Raw genomic sequence first — 18,635 nt, 5'->3', positions numbered from 1 at the left:
AGAAACTGCACCCAAACTGAGAATCAAAGAACCATAGGAAGAACCCAGTTTTTGCAACCCCCAAGAAGGTGGATAACATGGCAGGAACTCCCAAAAGCTCTCAGTCCTCTCTCTTAAAGTTAATGGTATGAATTCTCCAATTATGCCACATAGACTGTCTAGTTGAATTAAACAACAAGACCCCTCAATCTGCTGCCTTCAGGAGTCACATCTTGACTGTAAAAACAACACATTTTCAATCTTAAAGGTTGAAACAAAATCTACCAAGCAAACAGCCCTCATAAACAGGCAGGAGTTGCAATCCTAAGATCAGATTAAATATACTTCAAATTAAAATTCGTGAGAAGAGATAAAGAAGGTCGCTACATACTAATTAAGGGATCTCTCTTTCAGGAGGATATTACAATTCTAAATATCTACTCTCCAAACAATGGAGCACCCAAATTTATCAAAGAAACACTACTTTCGATGAAATCCCATATAAATCAAAAGACATTAATTGTTGGGGATTTTAACACACCACTCTCCCCACTAGATAGATCAACTTGGCAAAACTCAACAGGGAAACTGCAGATCTAAACAGATGCATAGATCAACAAGATTTTACAGATATCTACCGAACAATTCACCCAGCAGCATCAGAATACACGTTTTTCTCAGCAGCACAAGGAACGTTTTCTAAAATATACCACATTTTAGGCCACAAAGCAAACTTGTCTAAATTCAGAAACATTGAAGTTATACCTTGCATCCTCTCTGACCACAAGGGAATAAAATTAGAACTCAACACCAAAAGCCACCTAAGAAAGTGTGGCATCATATGGAGGCTGAACAACACACTGTTGAATCATGAGTGGGTCATGGAAGAGATTAGAAAGGAAATTCAAATGTTCATGCTATTCAACATAAATGAACACACAAATTACCAGCTCCTCTGAGACACAGCAAAAGCAGTAGTCAGAGGCAAGTTTATAGCTCTGAGTTCCTACATTAACAAATTGGAGAGATCTGAAACCAACAATTTAATGACACATCTAAACCTCATTGAAAAAGAGCAGCAAGATAAACCCCAAACCAGTAGACAGAAAGAACTAATTAAAAATAAATCAGAATTAAATGAATTAGAATCCAAAAAAACTACAGAAAGAATCAACAAAACTAAGAGTTGGTTCTTTGAAAAAATTAACAAAATTGACAGACCCTTAGCAAATCTTATCAGAAAAAGAAGTGAACACACCCAAATAAATAAACACAGAGATGAGAATGGAAACATAACCACGGAAACAACCAAGATTCAAAACATTATAAGGGAATACTTCTCAAAACTTTATGCTAATAAGTTTGAGAACTTGACAGAAATGGAACTTTTCCTAGCAAATATTCACATGCCAAAACTAAACCAAGATGAGTTAAACCAGATTAACATGCCCATATCAAGCATTGAAATAGAAACAGCCATAAGAGACCTTTCAGCTAAGAAAAGTCCAGGACCAGATGGTTTTACAGCGGAATTCTACAAGGCCTTCAAAGCAGAGCTCACACCAATACTCCTCCAACTCTTTATTGAAAGTGAAAGAGAACGTTCACTACCGAACACATTCTATGAAGCCATCATAACCCTCATCCCAAAACCAGGCAGGGACTCATCAAAGAAAGAGAGCAATAGACCCATTTCTTTGATAAACATTGATGTAAAACTTCTCAACAAAATTTTGGCCTACCGACTTCAACAATTCATCCAAAAATTCATAAACCATGAACAAACAGGATTCATTTCAGGGATGCAAAACTGGTTCAATATACACAAATCAATTAATATTATTCATCACATCAACAGGAGCAAGAATAAGAACAACATGGTTATCTCAATAGATGCAGAAAAAGCATTCGACAAGATCCAATACCCTTTATGATGAAGGTTTTGGAAAAATTAGGAATCCATGGAACATTCCTCAATACAATAAAAGCTGTATATGACAAACCTACAGCCAGCATTTTACTTAATGGTGAAAAACAAAAGCCATTTCCTCTTAACTCAGGAACAAGACAAGGATGTCCACTCTTTCCACTTTTCATCAATCTACTATTAGAATTCCTAGCTACAGCGATAAGACAAGATGCAGACATAAAGGTGATCCATATATGGAAAGAAGAAATAAAACTCTCCCTCTTTGCAGACGACTTGATCTTGTATTTAAAGAATCCCATAGACTCCACTCCCAAATTACTCAAGCTGATTCAAAACTTTGGCAAAGTAGCAGGTTATAAAATTAACCCACAAAACACAATGGCTTTTCTTTTTTTTTAATTTAATTTTATTTTATTTGAGAATATACTGTACAGAGAGGTTACAATTACATTGGCAGGATAATGCATACATTTCTTACCAAGCATTGCAGCCTCCTCCTTTGTTTACCCTTCACCTCCCTTCCCAGCCTCCCCCATCCATTCATACCCCCCTCCCGCCGCACACCGACATTGTAGAGCTTGCTTTGACATGACATTTTGTAAAACTCCTTGTTGCAACAGGTCCACCTGAATCCTTAAACGACTTGTTTGTCCCCATCTCCTCCACATGTTATACTGACATCAAATATAGTGAAAGAGGGTGTTACACTGTGGGGGAGGGACATACAAAGCAACAAAGAAATAATCTTATAAATGCGTTAGAAACACATGCATGAAAGAAAAAAAACATTAAAATACATAATTAAGGGTTCGTTTTCCTAACATCACATTATCTGACCTTTTCGGATTGACTCATACCTATACTAGATATTGCAAATAAGGGAAACCATGGGACCTATGTTTTTTTGGGCCTGGCTTACTTCACTTAATATAATTTTTTCCAAGCCTTTCCATTTCCTACCAAATGGGGAAAAGTCATTCTTTCTGATGGAGGCATAGAATTCCATTGTGTATATATACCACATTTTCTTGATCCATTCATCTACTGAGGGGCATCTGGGTTGGTTCCATATCTTAGCTATGGTAAATAATGCTGCAATAAACATAGTTGTGCTGGTAGCTTTAGTGTGGTCTTGTTTGTATACATTTGGGTAAACGCCCAAAAGTGCGATTGCTGGATCATAGGGGAGATCTCTGTGAAGTTTTTTGAGGAACCTCCATACTGCTTTCCAAAGTGGTTGAACAAGTTTACATTCCCACCAACAATGAAGTAAGGTTCCTTTCTGTCCACATCCCCTCCAGCATCTGTTGTTGTTAGAGTTCTTGATTTTTGCTGTTCTAACTGGAGTGAGGTGATATCTCAATGTTGTTTTGATTTGCATTTCTTTTATGGCTAGGGATGTTGAACATTTCTTCATGTGTTTATTGGCCATCCTTCTCTCTTCTTCAGATAAGCTTCTCTTTAAGTCTTTCGCCCACTAATTTATTGGGCAGTTGTTTCTTTGAGGATTTGTTGTTGGGTGGTTTAATTTTTTGAGTTCCAAGTATATTTTAGATATGAGACCCTTGTCCGTTTTATGGCTAGTAAAGATCTTCTCCCATTCGGTGGGCTTTGTATTGCTCTTGCTAGCTATGTCATTTGCCCTGCAGAAGCTCTGCAACCTTATGCAATCCCATTTGTCCAACCTTTCTTTGATTTGTTGTGTTTCCGGGTCTCTATTCAGAAAATTTCGGCCTGAGCCAAGGAGACCTAGGGTTTCTCCTATTCCATCCTGTAATGTTTTCAGGGTGTCTGCTTTTAGTTTAAGGTCTTTGATCCATTTGGAGTTGATTCTGGTGCAGGGTAATAGATAAGGATCTAGCTTTAGTTTTCTACATGTAGTTAACCAATTTTGCCAGCACCATTTAGTGAAGAGGCTGTCTTTCTTCCATTATATTGTTTTAGCTTCCTTATCGAAGATTAGATGGCTATAGGTCTGTAGGTTCAATTCTGGGATTTCAATTCTATTCCATTGGTCCTGAGGTCTGTTCTTATGCCAATACCAAGCTGTTTTGATTACTATGGCTTTATAGTAGAGTTTGAAATATGGTATTGATATTCCTCCAGCAGTGTTCTTTCCGTTGAGGAGTGTTTTTGCTATTCGGGGTCTTTTATTGTTCCATATGAATTTTTGGATTGCCTCTTCTATTTCCTTGAAGAATGAGGGTGGAATTTTGATAGGTATTGCGTTGAATTTGTAGATAGCCTTGGGAAGTATTGCCATTTTCACGATGTCAATCTTGCCAATCCAGGAGCATGCGAGGTTTTGCCATTATTTAAGTTCTGTGTTGATTTCCTTTTTCAAGATTTTAATGTTTTCATCATAGAGTTCCTTAACTTCTTTAGTTAAGTTAATTCCTTGGTATTTTATTTTTGTGGGCCTATTACAATTGGAGTTGCTTTCCTAATTTCAGCCACACTTTTCTCATTGTTGGCATACAGAAAAGCCATTGATTTTTGGGGGTTAATTTTATAACCTGCTACTTTGCCAAGGTTTTGAATCAGCTTGAGTAATTTGGGAGTGGAGTCTATGGGATTCTTTAAATACAAGATCATGTCATCTGCAAAGAGGGAGAGTTTTATTTCTTCTTTCCCTATTTGGATCCCCTTTATGTCTGCATCTTGTCTTATTGCTGTAGCTAGGAATTCTAATACTAGATTGAGGAGACGTGCAGAGAGTGGGCATTCTTGTCTTGTTCCTGAGTTAAGAGGAAATGGCTTTAGTTTTTCAACATTGAATATAATGCTGGCTGTAGGTTTGTCATATACAGCCTTTATTATATTAAGGAATGTTCCATGGATTCCTAATTTTTCCAAAACCTTCAGCATAATGGGGTGTTGGATCTTGTCGAATGCTTTTTCTGCGTCTATTGAGATAACCATGTGGTTCTTGTTCTTGCTCCTGTTGATGTGATGAATAATATTAATTGATTTGCGTATATTGAACCAGCTTTGCATCCCTGAAATGATTCCTGTTTGATCATGTTGTATGATTTTTTGGATGAATTGTTGAAGTCGATTGGCCAAAATTTTGTTGAGAAGTTTTGCATCAATGTTCATCAAAGAAATGCGTCTATAGTTCTCTTTCTTTGATATGTCCCTGCCCGGTTTTGGGATGAGGGTTATGATGGCTTCATAGAATGTGTTCGGTAGTGAGCTTTCTCTTTCAATTTCATTGAAGAGTTGGAGGAAAATTGGTGTGAGCTCTGCTTTGAAGGCCTTGTAGAATTCCGCTGTAAAACCATCTGGTCCTGGACTTTTCTTAGCTGGGAGGTCTCTTATTGCTGTTTCTATTTCAATGCTTGATATGGGCCTGTTAAGATACTTTACCTCATCTTGGTTTAGTTTTGGCATGTCAATATTTGCTAGGAAGAGGTCCATTTCTGTCAAGTTCTCAAACTTATTAGCATAAATTTTTGAGATATATTCCCTTATAATGTTCTGAATCTTGGTTGTTTCCGTGGTTATGTTTCCATTCTCATCTCTGAGTTTATTAATTTGGGTGTGTTCTCTTCTTTTTCTGATAAGATTTGCTAAGGGTCTGTCAATTTTGTTAAGTTTTTCAAAGAACCAACTCTTTGTTTTGTTGATTCTTTCTATAGTTTTTTTGGATTCTAATTCATTTAATTCTGATTTAATTTTGATCATTTCTTTCCATGTACTGGATTGGGGTTTATCTTGCTGCTGTTTTTCAAGGAGGTTTAGATGTGTCATTAAATTGCTAGTTTCAGATCTCTCCAATTTGTTGATATAGGAGCTCAGAGCTATAAACTTGCCTCTGACTACTGCTTTTGCTGTGTCCCGGAGGACCTGGTAATTTGTGTGTTCATTTTTGTTGAATAGCATGAACATTTGCATTTCCTTTCTAATCTCTTCCATGACCCACTCTTGATTCAGCAGTGTGTTGTTTAGCCTCCATGTGATACAGGACTTTGGTGGCTTTTGGTGTTGTGTTCTAAATTTATTCACTTGTGGTCAGAGAGAATGCAGGGTATAATTTCAATGTTTCTGAATTTAGACAAGGTTGTTTTGTGGCCCACAATGTGGTCTATTTTAGAAAACGTTCCATGTGCTGCTGAGAAGAACGTGTATTCTGATGCTGCTGGGTCAAATATTCGGTAAATGTCTGTTATGTCTAGTTGATCTATGCAGCTGTTTAGATCTGCGGTTTCTCTGTTGAGTTTTTGCCGATTTGATCTGTCTAGTGGGGAGAGTGGTCTGTTAAAATCCCCAACAATTAATGTCTTTGGATCTATATGGGATTTGAGGGAAAGTAGTGTTTCTTTGATAAATTTGGTGCTCCATTGTTTGGCGAATAGATATTTAGAATTGTAATATCCTCCTGAAGGAGAGATCCTTTAATTAGTATGTAGCGACCTTCTTTATCTCTTCTCACGTTTTTTAATTTGAAGTCTATTTTATCTGATATTAGGATTGCAACTCCCGCCTGTTTATGAGGGCCGTTTGCTTGGTAGATTTTGTTCCAGCCTTTAACGTTAAAAATGTGTTTGTTTTTACGGGCAAGATATGACTCCTGCAGGCATCAGATAGAAGGGTCATGTTTTTTAATCCAACTAGACAGTCTATGTCGCTTAATTGGAGATTTCAGTCTGTTAACGTTAAGAGATAAGACTGAGAGTTATTTGGGAGTTCCTGCCATGTTATCTACCTTCTTGGAGGCTGCGAAAACTGTGTTCTTCCTATGGTTCTTAGATTCTCAGTTTGGGTGCAGTTTGTTGGCCTTTATTGTGGTCTTGTTGGTTTTCTGTGTGTAGGATATCTTTAAGAATCTTTTGTAGGGCTGGTTTGGTGGACATGTATTTTTCAATTTTTCTTTGCTGTGGAAGGTTTTTATTTGGCCTTCAGTTATGAAGGAGAGTTTAGCTGGGTACAGTATTCTTGGTTGATAGTTGTTGGTTTTTAGGGCATGGCATACATCATTCCAGGCTCTTCTTGCTTTGATTGTCTCTGCTGGAAAATCTCAGGTGATTCTAATTGGTTTCCCTTTATAGGTGATTACCCTTTTCTCCCTGACAGCTTTAAGGATCTTTTCCTTGGTCTGAGTTGATCCTGTGTGGATTATAATGTGACGGTGGGATGTCCTATTCTGGTCTGGTCTATTTGGGGTTCTAAAGGCTTCTTGTATCTGAATAGGCCTATCTTTTTGCATATTTGGGAAGTTCTCTGCTAGGATCCTGTTAAACAATTTTCCTAGACCATTAACTTCTGTTTCTAGGTGCTCCTCTACACCCATTATCCTTAAGTTAGGCCTTCTGATAGTGTCTTCCAGGTGTTGGATAGATCTATCACATTTCTTGGACTTGTCTTGTATGGTTGTATGTTCTTTCTCTATAATATCTAGGCTGTCTTCAATCCCTGAGATTCGATATTCTTCATGGTCTAATCTGCTGTCAAGACTCTCTACTTCGTTTTTTTTATCTGTTTTTCTTCCAATTGGTCAGCTTTGATGGCTTCAAGTTCTTTGTTGAAGCTCTGTTTTAGGTCTTGTATAATCTCTTTACTTCCTTAATTTGGTGTTCAGTGTTTGTCCTCAAATCACTTAGTTGATTGGATATAGTTTCTTTGGAGTCCCATTCCTTCTTTGGGTTCCATTCAGCATTCCCTTTGTGGTCTCCCTGACCTCCTTCAGCTCTTTGTTAATGGATTCTATGGATGCCTTTAGTGATCTTTGTGTATTCTCTACCTGGTCTCTCAATCCCTGTATTACTCTTTGTTTAGCTTCCTCACGTTCGTGGGATTCCTGCAGTTCTCTTTGAGTGTTCTCTCTTGAGTGTTCAGCCTGCTCACGCCATTCCTCCCTTTCTCTTTGAGTATTCTCAAGTTGTTCACGCAAATCCTGTATCAGTTTTTGAGTAGCTTCCTTACGATTATGATATTCCTGTATAAACTTCTGGGATGCCTCCTCTCTCTCCCTATCAGGCTCATAGAGAGTCCTTTGTAGGTTGTCAAACTTCTCATTTATCATGTTTGCCACCAGTGTTTGTAGAGCTATTTGGGAACTCTCCTCTGGATTGTTCATTATCTGATCTGACCCCTGATTATCAAGATTGGGAATTGAGATACCCTAATTTGCCATTTTTCTTGTGTTTTTCCGGCTTACTCTGCCCATTTGAGATGAAGTTAGGACCAGTTTTGTGCTAGAACACTATCTTAAGGGAACCATCAACCAAAGTTTGCATTTGTACAGTCAATAGTCTACAGATACAATCTAGTTCAACAGATACATCTATTCAATATTTTAAAGGAGTTTGAACCGCAGAAAAGAATTTGGAAAACCAGAAATTATTAGGATTAGGGAGAGATTTGGGTAAAAAAGTAGGAATAGATTGGTGTGGGGAGGCACAGGGAGAGTTAACTATGTCCTAATCACAATGCAGGAAATGGGTTGGGTCGGATGCAAGTAGAGAGAGAATGAAATAGAAGAGAGGGATAGGGGAATGAAAAGAGACCAGAAAAAAATAGAAACGTAAAAATTAATGTTATTATAGAGATTAAAAGACCATCTATTTAGAGAGGAATGTGAATATGTTGTGAGAAAGGGAGGGACATAGAGGAGATGTGAAAAACTTTAAGGATGGGAAAGGGAGAAGAAAAGATCAGAAGTTCAGTAGAGCTAGACAAAAAACAAAAAGAAAATTATGAAAGAAAGAAAAAGAGAAAGAAGATAAGAAAAGAAAGGTAAACGCTCATTCACATATTCTAAAATAAAAATTATAAGAGGAGAAAAAAAAAGTTACTGGAAATCAATTATTTTTTCAGAAGAGGCAAAAATTAAAGATTAATAAAAGTTTTAGAAGAGAAAAAAATTTATATATATATAAGGTAACAAAAAACAAAAAACAAACAAAAAAAGAAAAAAAGAAGAAAAAAAAAGAAAAAAAAAGTCCTTTGATTTTTTTGGGGGGGAGGGGTGGGAAGAATCCTGTATCTCCCTTTTGTCTGTAACCAGTCTCTTGTTGGAGTCTCTGGTCAGCTTGAGGTCCTGTGGCTTGATTGGTTTCTTAAGTCGGTTGGTTGGAAGAGGCAGAAAAATGCTCTGCTTTACCCAAGATTTTGAGATCCCCCTCCTAGGTTAGTTTTCTAGGAGGGTGATCTGCTTTGAGAATCACAAAAGAGGGGGATGCAGTGGTGAGGCTAGGTTCTGGGTAGAGTTGAGGCCTTTCAACAATCAGTAGCTTTTTCCTGGGGCTGTATTGTGCCAAAAAAAAATGTCCCAGAGCCCTGCCTGGAGCCGTTCTCAGGGATTCTGTTTTTAAATTGATTGTTGAGGCTGCTAGAGGGAGGGGCAGCCTCTGGCTCTGGTTACCGAGTGAGGGAAGCCACTCCAATGGCTGGCGCCTGAGCTGGGTGACTTTTCCCCGGATGGAGCCGAGTCTGGCAGGACGCTTTGTCGTTAAGTTCTTGTGACCTGCTAAATGACTCGTTTTATTCCAAGGCCTGGGTTGGAGCTGGCAGCTCCTCCGAGCTTTGTCGGTATCCAAGATGGAGATCACGGGTGCTGGGGGGGGAAAGTGGTGGCCTTCCCTCCTCTGCTCCCTGAGAAGGAGTGAGGTCGTTGGAATTGTACTCACGCCAATTCTTGGATCCTGGGTCGTCTCTGGTCTGCAAGCTGCAGGATGAAAATGTCCGCTCTTTGTTGGTTCTTGCTGGTGTTGAGTAGAATCCGCTCGCCAGCTGCGTCTGGTTCCTTCGTCCCGGACTCTCTGTGTGAGCGCTCAGGTATGGCCCCCGGCTGCGGTCTCCGCCGCTTGCGACCCTGCCGCCGCCGCCGCGGCGGCTGCTGGCGAGCACTCAGCTGTGTCTTTTTGCCTTGGCTTCCCTCTCTTGTCTAACTCTCTGTCCTGTGATGGCACACTTGGTATGATTCTCTGGCTTAGAACTGTTCACTGGAACTCTAAAACTGCTTTCTATGCGAGAGCTTGTTCAGATTACAGCTTCTCCTCCGCCATCTTCCCAGTCAATGGCTTTTCTGTATGCCAACAATGAGAAAAGTGTGGCTGAATTTAGGAAAGCAACTCCATTTGTAATAGCCCCTCAAAAAATAAAATTCCTAAGAATTAACTTAACCAAAGAAGTGAAGACCTCTCTGATGAAAACTTTAAAATCTTGAAAAAGGAAATCAACACAGAACTTAAAAAATGGCAAAACCTCCCATGCTTCTGGATTGGAAAGATTAACATCGTGAAAATGGCAATACTTCCCAAGGCTATCTACAAATTCAACGTGATACCTATCAAAATTCCAACCTCATTCTTCAAGGAAATAGAAGAGGCAATCCAAAAATTCATATGGAATAATAAAAGACCCGAATAGCAAAAACTCTCCTCAACGGAAAGAACACGGCTGGAGGAATATCAATACCAAATTTTAAACTCTACTATAAAGCCATAGTAATCAAAACAGCTTGGTATTGGCATAAGAACAGACCTCAGGACCAATGGAATAGAATTGAAAACCCAGAAATGAACCTACAGACCTACAGCCATCTAACCTTCGATAAGGGAGCTAAAACAATAGAATGGTACCAGGACAGCCTCTTCAGTAAATGGTGCTGGCAAAACTGGTTAACTACATGTAGAAAACTAAAGCTAGATCCTAATATATCACCCTGCACCAGAATCAACTCCAAATGGATCAAAGACCTCGAAGTCAAAGCAGACACTCTGAAAACATTACAGGATGGAATAGGAGAAACCCTAGGTCTCCTTGGCTCAGGCCGAAATTTTCTGAATAGAGACCCGGAAACACAACAAATCAAAGAAAGGTTGGACAAATGGGATTGCATAAGGTTGCAGAGCTTCTGCAGGGCAAATGACATAGCTAGCAAGATCAATAGAAAGCCCACGGATTGGGAGAAGATCTTTACTAGCCACACAACGGACAAGGGTCTCTTATCTAAAATATAATTGGAGCTCAAAAAAGTAAATCCCCCAACAACAAATCCTCAAAGAAACAGCTGCCCAATAAATAAGTGCGCGAAAGACTTAAAGAAAAACTTCTCTGAATAAGAAAGAAGAATGGCCAATAGACACATGGAAAAATGCTCAACATCCCTACCCATAAAAGAAATGCAAATCAAAACAACATTGAGATACCACCTCACTCCAGTTAGAATGGCAAAAATCAAGAACTCTAACAACAACAGATGATGGAGGAGATGTGGACAGAAGGGAACTTTACTTCATTGTTGGTGGGAATGTAAACTTGTTCAACCACTTTGGAAAGCAGTATGGAGGTTCCTCAGAAATCTTCACATAGAGCTCCCCTATGACCCAGCAATCCCACTTTTGGGCATTTACCCAAATATATACAAACAAAACCACACTAAAGCTACCAGCACAACTATGTTTATTGCAGCATTGTTTACCAGAGCTGAGATATGGAACCAACCCAGATGCCCCTCAGTAGATGAATGGATCAAGAAAATGTGGTATATATACACAATGGAATTCTATGCCTCCATGAGAAAGAATGACATTGCCCCATTTGTTAGGAAATGGAAAAACTTGGAAAAAATTATATTAAATGAAGTAAGCCAGGCCCATAGAAACATAGGCCCCATGGTTTCCCTTATTTGCAATATCTAGTATATGTATGAGTCAAGCAGAAAAGGTCAGATAATGTGATGTTTCGCAAATGAACACTTAGATATATATTTTATTGTTTTTTTCTTTCATGAGTGTGTTTCTATCGCATTTATAGGATTATTTCTTTGTTGCTTTGTATGTCTCTTCCCCACAGTATAACCCCTGCTTTCACTCTATTTGATATCAGTATAAGTTGGGGAGGAGTTGGGGAAAAACAACTCGTTTAAGGATACAGGTGGAGCTGTTGCAACAATGAAAAGTACAAGTTGTCATGTCCAAAACGAGCTTTAGAAAGTGGGTGCGGGGTGGGGGGGAGGAGAAGTATTGAGATTGGCCGGGGGCAGGGGCGGCGGAGGGGAGATGCTGGGAAGGGATGAGAAGGGCAAACAAAGGAGGAGGCTGCAATTCTTGGTTAGAAATGTACGCATTATCCTGCCATAGTAATTGTAACCCCTCTGTACAGTATGTTCACAAACAAAATTAAATTAAATTTAAACAAATAGGGACCATGCATTCAAAAAATAGGACAATAACATTATAAAATGAAATTGATTAGTGATTGAGTGAACAAATATGCTTAAATGCTCTTTCTGTTATGGTCTTGGAATAGCATATTTCTGAGTCAAAATGCTTTGGGAATGTCTTATATGTGTAACAAAAAATACAATACACCTGTGAGGCATCCCATACAGACTTACTCAGAATTGCATTTCCCTGCTTACAATTCTCAATTCTGACCTTGACATTCATTTTATCTGCTCAATGCCATTGATTGGGATGATGGGCTGGACCGGTATTGTTATCTTCAACCCTTCTAAATGAATATGCTCATACTAGGTATTTACTTAATCTAATAGATGTTCATGTCCATTAGAGTCCCATTATGAATGTACATATATCTATCTATAGCCATCCAAATCTTACGTAAATATCAGTCTCACATAGATACTAATAGAGAAGTCAGATCAACTTTAAGAAACTTGTAGGATTATTTTATTAAATAAGGGATAGAAGTAACCTACACTGAACTCTACTTTGTTTTAATGAACTATCCCATGCTAACCTTCTTTTTAATTTGCAAACAACTTAATTAAGTTTGATTGCAAACAAAACTTGATTTTACAACCAAAAAATACTCTCTCAAGCTAAAATTAAGTTACAAACAACTTCAAGTATTTTTTTTTCCTCAGCAAGAGAAAGACGGTAATTGCTATTTTTGAAGGTTAGGACACTGTGAAAGAAAAGAATATGAAAGAGAATGGTTCAAATATTTTTACTTTCAGCACTTGTTTAGATTTTCACATTGAGATACAAGGCAGGTATTTTGATAGTGCCATTTAACAGAGGAATTATCCGTTTAAACTTAAAAAAGAGGAGAATATTGGTAGCAAGAAAGATGAAAAAAACATGCCTATGGAAGTAGAGGGAGGGTGAAATGAACCACAATCTCAGGTCATGTGACAAAAGATTCTGCCAGAGGTAGAGTGATATTCCACGAGTAATGTTCATAAGGACAGGTATGTCCTAGAAAAAAAGTATAGATTTTTTTTAAAATCTGAATATTATTGTATGCCTTAGCAAGCTCTGACAGAATGGTGGAATTGATTATAAGAAGTTTGATGAAGAAATTTAGAGACAATGAAACGAGAGCATAACCAACTTTGTGAAATCCAGAGTATCATTTTCATTATATTTTATACTTAGAAGATATTTGGCAATGTTGTTCAGAACCCATCAGTGATTAAAGGCAATCAATACTATGGAATTGCTCTTTATATTTTTCTCTGTGTGTGTGTGCGTTCACACATGTGCGTGCCAGCCATTCCTGGGGCTCACAGGGACTTAGCTCTGTCTCTGAGCCTTTTCGTTGCTAAGGCTGGTGTTCTACCACTTGAGCCACGACTCCACTTCTGTATTTTGAGCTTAACTAGAGATAAGAGTCTCAAAGGCATTATCAGATCTCTGCCTCCTGAGTAGCTTAGATTACAGGCATGAGGCTCCAGTGCTTGTTTCATATTCCTATTTTCAATGAGAACAAAGTAAGATGGCTAGAGGAAAGAAAAGGAAAAATAAGAAAAGGAAGAAAAAGTGGTTTCTAAATCATGAATGAACTGATGTAGTGGAGATAAATCTCTGTGACTGGAAAAGCGACATTCATGTTTACCTAAAATAGTGCATTATTCTAAATGTTCTTTACTATATATTTGTAATGACATCAACTCATAAGATCATTTACCGCTGAAGTCTCAAATGAAAAAATGTTGAAAAATATTCAAAACCTTGAATTTTTAAATGCCTTACTTATTTAACTGTAACCCCTCTGCAATCACCTTTACAATAAAATAAAATAAAAATAAACAAATGTGCACTGTACTCAGAAGACAATATGTTAGAAATGAACTGTACAACTTGGGGGAGGGGATTGGGGAAAGGGAAGTGAGAGAAAATGAGGGAGGGGGTAATAAGTTCTACAAGAAATGTACTCAGTGCCTTATGTATGTAACTGTAATACCTCTGTAGGTCACCTTGACAATAAAATTAAATTTTAAAAAATGTGCTTCATCCTGAATTTTGAAAGCTATAGGTCCAATCTGTGAAGCAAATGATAAGATTATCCATTAGCAATGCATGAGTCAAATGACCACTTGATCTTATAACATCTCAGTTCTTTAGTTTTCAATGAACTTTGTGTCTGAGAGCCTTTTATAATTCATACTCACTAAAATTATGCTTCAGAGGAGCAAAGATATCATTAGCTCCTGCACAGTTCAGATTACAAGTATTAGCTTCACCAATTCCCTCTTGATGAATTCTATTATTTATTGAAGCTCTCCATCTATGTTCGATATTTCCATGTGTATCATTATTTGAGAATTAAATAAAGAACAAAACAAGAAAATAAATAAGAGTATTTAAAGAAAGTCCCTAGGTTATATTTTACCTTAGAAAAGATTTTCAGTTTAAACGCTGGAAACACTCTCAAAACTAAATACTCAATGTTTCTCATGAAGTAAACAATAAAAAGAAAGAGAAAAATCTTAAACTATATTGAGAGGAAAGTAATTTTTCCTGCCCTTTATGTTAAATTTAGCAATGATAATAAAATCAAAATTTAACATATAGAAAAGATTTGGGGCCAATGAACCATTATTTTATTGCTTGCAGTAGAACTGATTCCTTACAGAAGATGGAGTAAGAAAGTTTAGGGGGCTGTAATAATGTATAAAGGTGTAAAAAGGAAAGAAATATTTTAGGATAAATCATCAGATAAGTGGATAACAATGTCTTCTGACACGATAGGTGTAACTGAAGGCTGTACTATGGGTCATATTTTACATAGACTCTACCTGCTATGTCACCCAGATGCACTGTATTAATAAGGGTTTTTGTGATCCTTGGATAGACAGGCATATGACCCTAAGTGTGACAACAGTTCTCTCCCTGAAGGCATATATTGTACTGACAAAAAATAGAGCATTTCCAATGTTATTAATGACTATTTAAGGAATTTGCTTTCAATGATGAAACATTGATAGGATCAAAGTTTCACTTCATTTAGATGACTACAACTGAAATGGACTTCAACAGAGGAAAAGCCTTTCAAACTGAGGAAAATACAATATATGAAGCTAACAATGAAATAACAGAATGTTTTAACAATATCAAAATGTAATCCTTCAGTTCAAAGAAGGTAAATGCCACAGAGTAATACACAATGGAAACACATCAATTAAACATCACCAACACAAAACTGAAACATAAAACATAATAAAAGCAAAAAAGAAAAAATCTGAAGCAAATATAAACAGTTATCCCAATACTATTAAGTAAAGGACATAAAGAAATATGATCAGAAACTATTTAGAATTCTATGAAACAGAATCTGCAGTCTTATTCTGGATTTGGAGCTTAAACTAAGAAACATGCTCCTGTTTGTGTCATTTGCACATGGTTGGTGCTCTATCATTTGAACTCTATTCCAGATGCGTAATATCTGGCTGTTTGGTGGTTAACTGGATATCTTGAACTATCCTACTAGGCTGATTTTGAACTTTAGTCTCCAAGTGTTAGCCTTCTGAGTGGCGAGAATAATAAATGCTATCCACTGTCACCAGGCTTTAATATTGTTTCTAATGATGCAAAATTAAAGTTATATAATAACATGTATCACTTTAGAAAATCCAGGGACAAAATAGGAAGCTATCTGAAGTAAATATTTACCTAGATATAGGGTTAGAGAACTTCTTACAATCTATTCATTTGTGAGTAGTGTAACAATTTTGGAAATGTCTATGTATGTATATATGTATACATATCTATCTATCTATCATCTATTTCTGTCATCTACTTATCTATAACATATCATGTATATAACATATGTAAATAATATATATTTACATATATGGTAGGCATCCAACCAAGAGAAAGAACACCTAATCAGCTTGTACAGTCAAACACAAAGTAAAAGTGATCAAGGTGATCTAGCCTCAATACTTATTTATCCTTAGACCTTGAACCATTATAGAATCAGTCAGCTACAGTGACCTCAAGTACCTGTAGTCCCACATTCTTTATCTCTTATGTTCTTTCTCCAATATTGTATTTGAATTGTATTGATACAGTGAATATGTGAACACTATTATAATACTTGATAATATTTAAGTGAAAAAAATTTAGAGAAAAAGCATTGGACCCACAAAATTGATATAGAATTCATGAAATGGTATGGAAATAAGTCCAGAATTTTTTTTCTATCAAGAGATTAACTAAATTATCACTTTAGGAAAGATTTCTTTTAAGTAAAATAAATTGCAAATTCTTCCATTGAACAATGGTCATTGTGATAGACCTTTAAAGTCCTGGTTCATCCTGATCTGAAATTTTCAAACGGAACCAGTGCATATTAATTCAATTCTCTCCGATGTTATAAGGAGAGCAAAATGAAAGCCCGTAGTCCCAGGGCTGTTATATTATGCAGGCAGCACAGAACAATAACTATAAATCTGCAAAAAATTGACCCTATGAATTTACCTTTACGTCAAGGATTAAGGTTATGATAAGAAATTTTCTGAAATTACTTCCCAATGTCTTGATAATGACATCATTCATCACTGCTAATGTGTACTAACTAAAATTAGTTATTTTTCAACAATGATCTGGTTCAAGGATAAAGGTCATGTTATTACATCCATGACACATTGATCAGTGGGAGTTATTCTTGATGAGACAGGCAATTCTTAAACCTTGAGCTTCGAGTCACTTTTGTCCTATAAACACTTAGATGATAAGGCACTCCATATATCCCAGTAATTCATACAGCCTTACTTACAGCCTTGGTAAACTGCAATCTATAAGGATTAGCAAAGTAATCTCTGGGAAGTGTTAAAAAACTGAGTTCCATGTTAAAAGAAATTATTTTATGTGGATATATATATATATATATATATATATATATATATATATATTTATGTGTGTATGTTATTTGTGTGCATATATAAAATATATACACATTTATCATTGGAATGGAATGCAACAAACAGTATAAGTACAGAAAGTATAGAGATGATATACTGGGCACACTAAAAACAATCTTTGGTGAATTCTGTTTATATAAAATTTAAATGCAGACAAATTTTTAAAAAGTTAATCTAATAGCCAGGTGCCGGTGGCCCATTCCTATAATCCTAGCTACTCAGGAGGCTGTGATGTCAGGATCAAAGTTAAAAGCCAGTCCGGGCAGGAATGTCCGTGAGAATGTATTGCCAATAAACCAGCAGAAATCTGGAATGGCTCTGTGATTCAAGTGGAAGAGCACTAGCCTTGTTCTGAAGAGCTCAGGGACAGTGCCCAGGCCCAGAGTTTAAGCCCCACAACGAAACATAAATACATAAATAAATAAATCTAACAAAAGGCTAAGCACAATTAACACTCTACTGTATAGTAACACTTTACTATATAGTAAAAACAAGTATGGTATTTGATTAAATAGGCACTGAAGACACACTTTAGCATTAGCAGTTTTCTTGACCCGATACATTTATTTTAAGCACTATCATTGTTAAATTGTGCATATATGTTTTAAACTTCATCTACTTTTGTACTAGTTTTGCATTACTTTTGCAACAAATTATGACAAAAATAACTGGCTTAAAACAATTTGGTTCTTTTTTATGTAAAAGTTTCAATGAAAGTATAGTAAGATTGATTGTATCTGAGGCTGACACAAAAATCAGTTGTCTTGCCTTTCTAAATTGTAGATACATTGGCTTAATGCTTCTTCAGTAATTGCGACTCTGTCTGACCATTCTCCATATTCTCATGAACTTCAGTCCTTGTGATGGTTTTTCTTAATTGTCAATTTGATCCAATTGAAGGATGCCTCGAATTTTCTGAGATGATTAATTAAGGGTAGATAACACATCTTGAATGTGGTTGACAGAATCATCTAGGTTGTGAGCCTGGATGGAACACGAGGTGGTTAAGGAAGCCTTCAGAGCCAGGCAATCTCTTTTACTTCCTAGTCACAATGTACTTAGCAATTTTGCTCTACCACAAGGTCTTTGTGCCATGCTACTCCTTCACTAGAGATGTACATCAAGCAAACAATAGACAAAAACTTGTGACACTATAAGCCAAAATAAATCCTTTTAAAGTTGTTAACTTGGGTATTTGTTACAGAGTCCAAAAGCTGGAATAACAGACTTTGTTCATATGTTCTGATATTTTACACTTAAAAATACTTGTATTTAATTGACTCACCACTATAATTCAGGAAAAGCCTCTTTCTTTAAATTGAATTGATGAACAATCAAACTAAATTTGCACCTGTAATTTTCGCTAACCAAATAGTCCAGTGTATTTCCAGTTAGAATGGAGTTAGGATGTGAATTTTTTGGGAAGCCATTAAACTCCATATAACAACTCTAAAAAATTTCTCACAAAATGGGAAGAACTAATGTGATCAGTAGGACATAAAAGATTCCTCCAAGGCCCATGGTTAACAAGTAGAAATTCTACAAATGATTTTCAGTAGTAAGAAAGTCTATATTTATTTAGTAGTCTATGTTTAAGTAGTTTAT

This window comes from Dipodomys merriami, unplaced genomic scaffold, assembly GCF_024711535.1.
Source record: "Dipodomys merriami isolate MVZ:Mamm:240054 unplaced genomic scaffold, mDipMer1.0.p SCAF_126, whole genome shotgun sequence".
Lineage (NCBI taxonomy): Eukaryota > Metazoa > Chordata > Mammalia > Rodentia > Heteromyidae > Dipodomys > Dipodomys merriami.
This window is presented reverse-complemented; position numbering follows the sequence as displayed.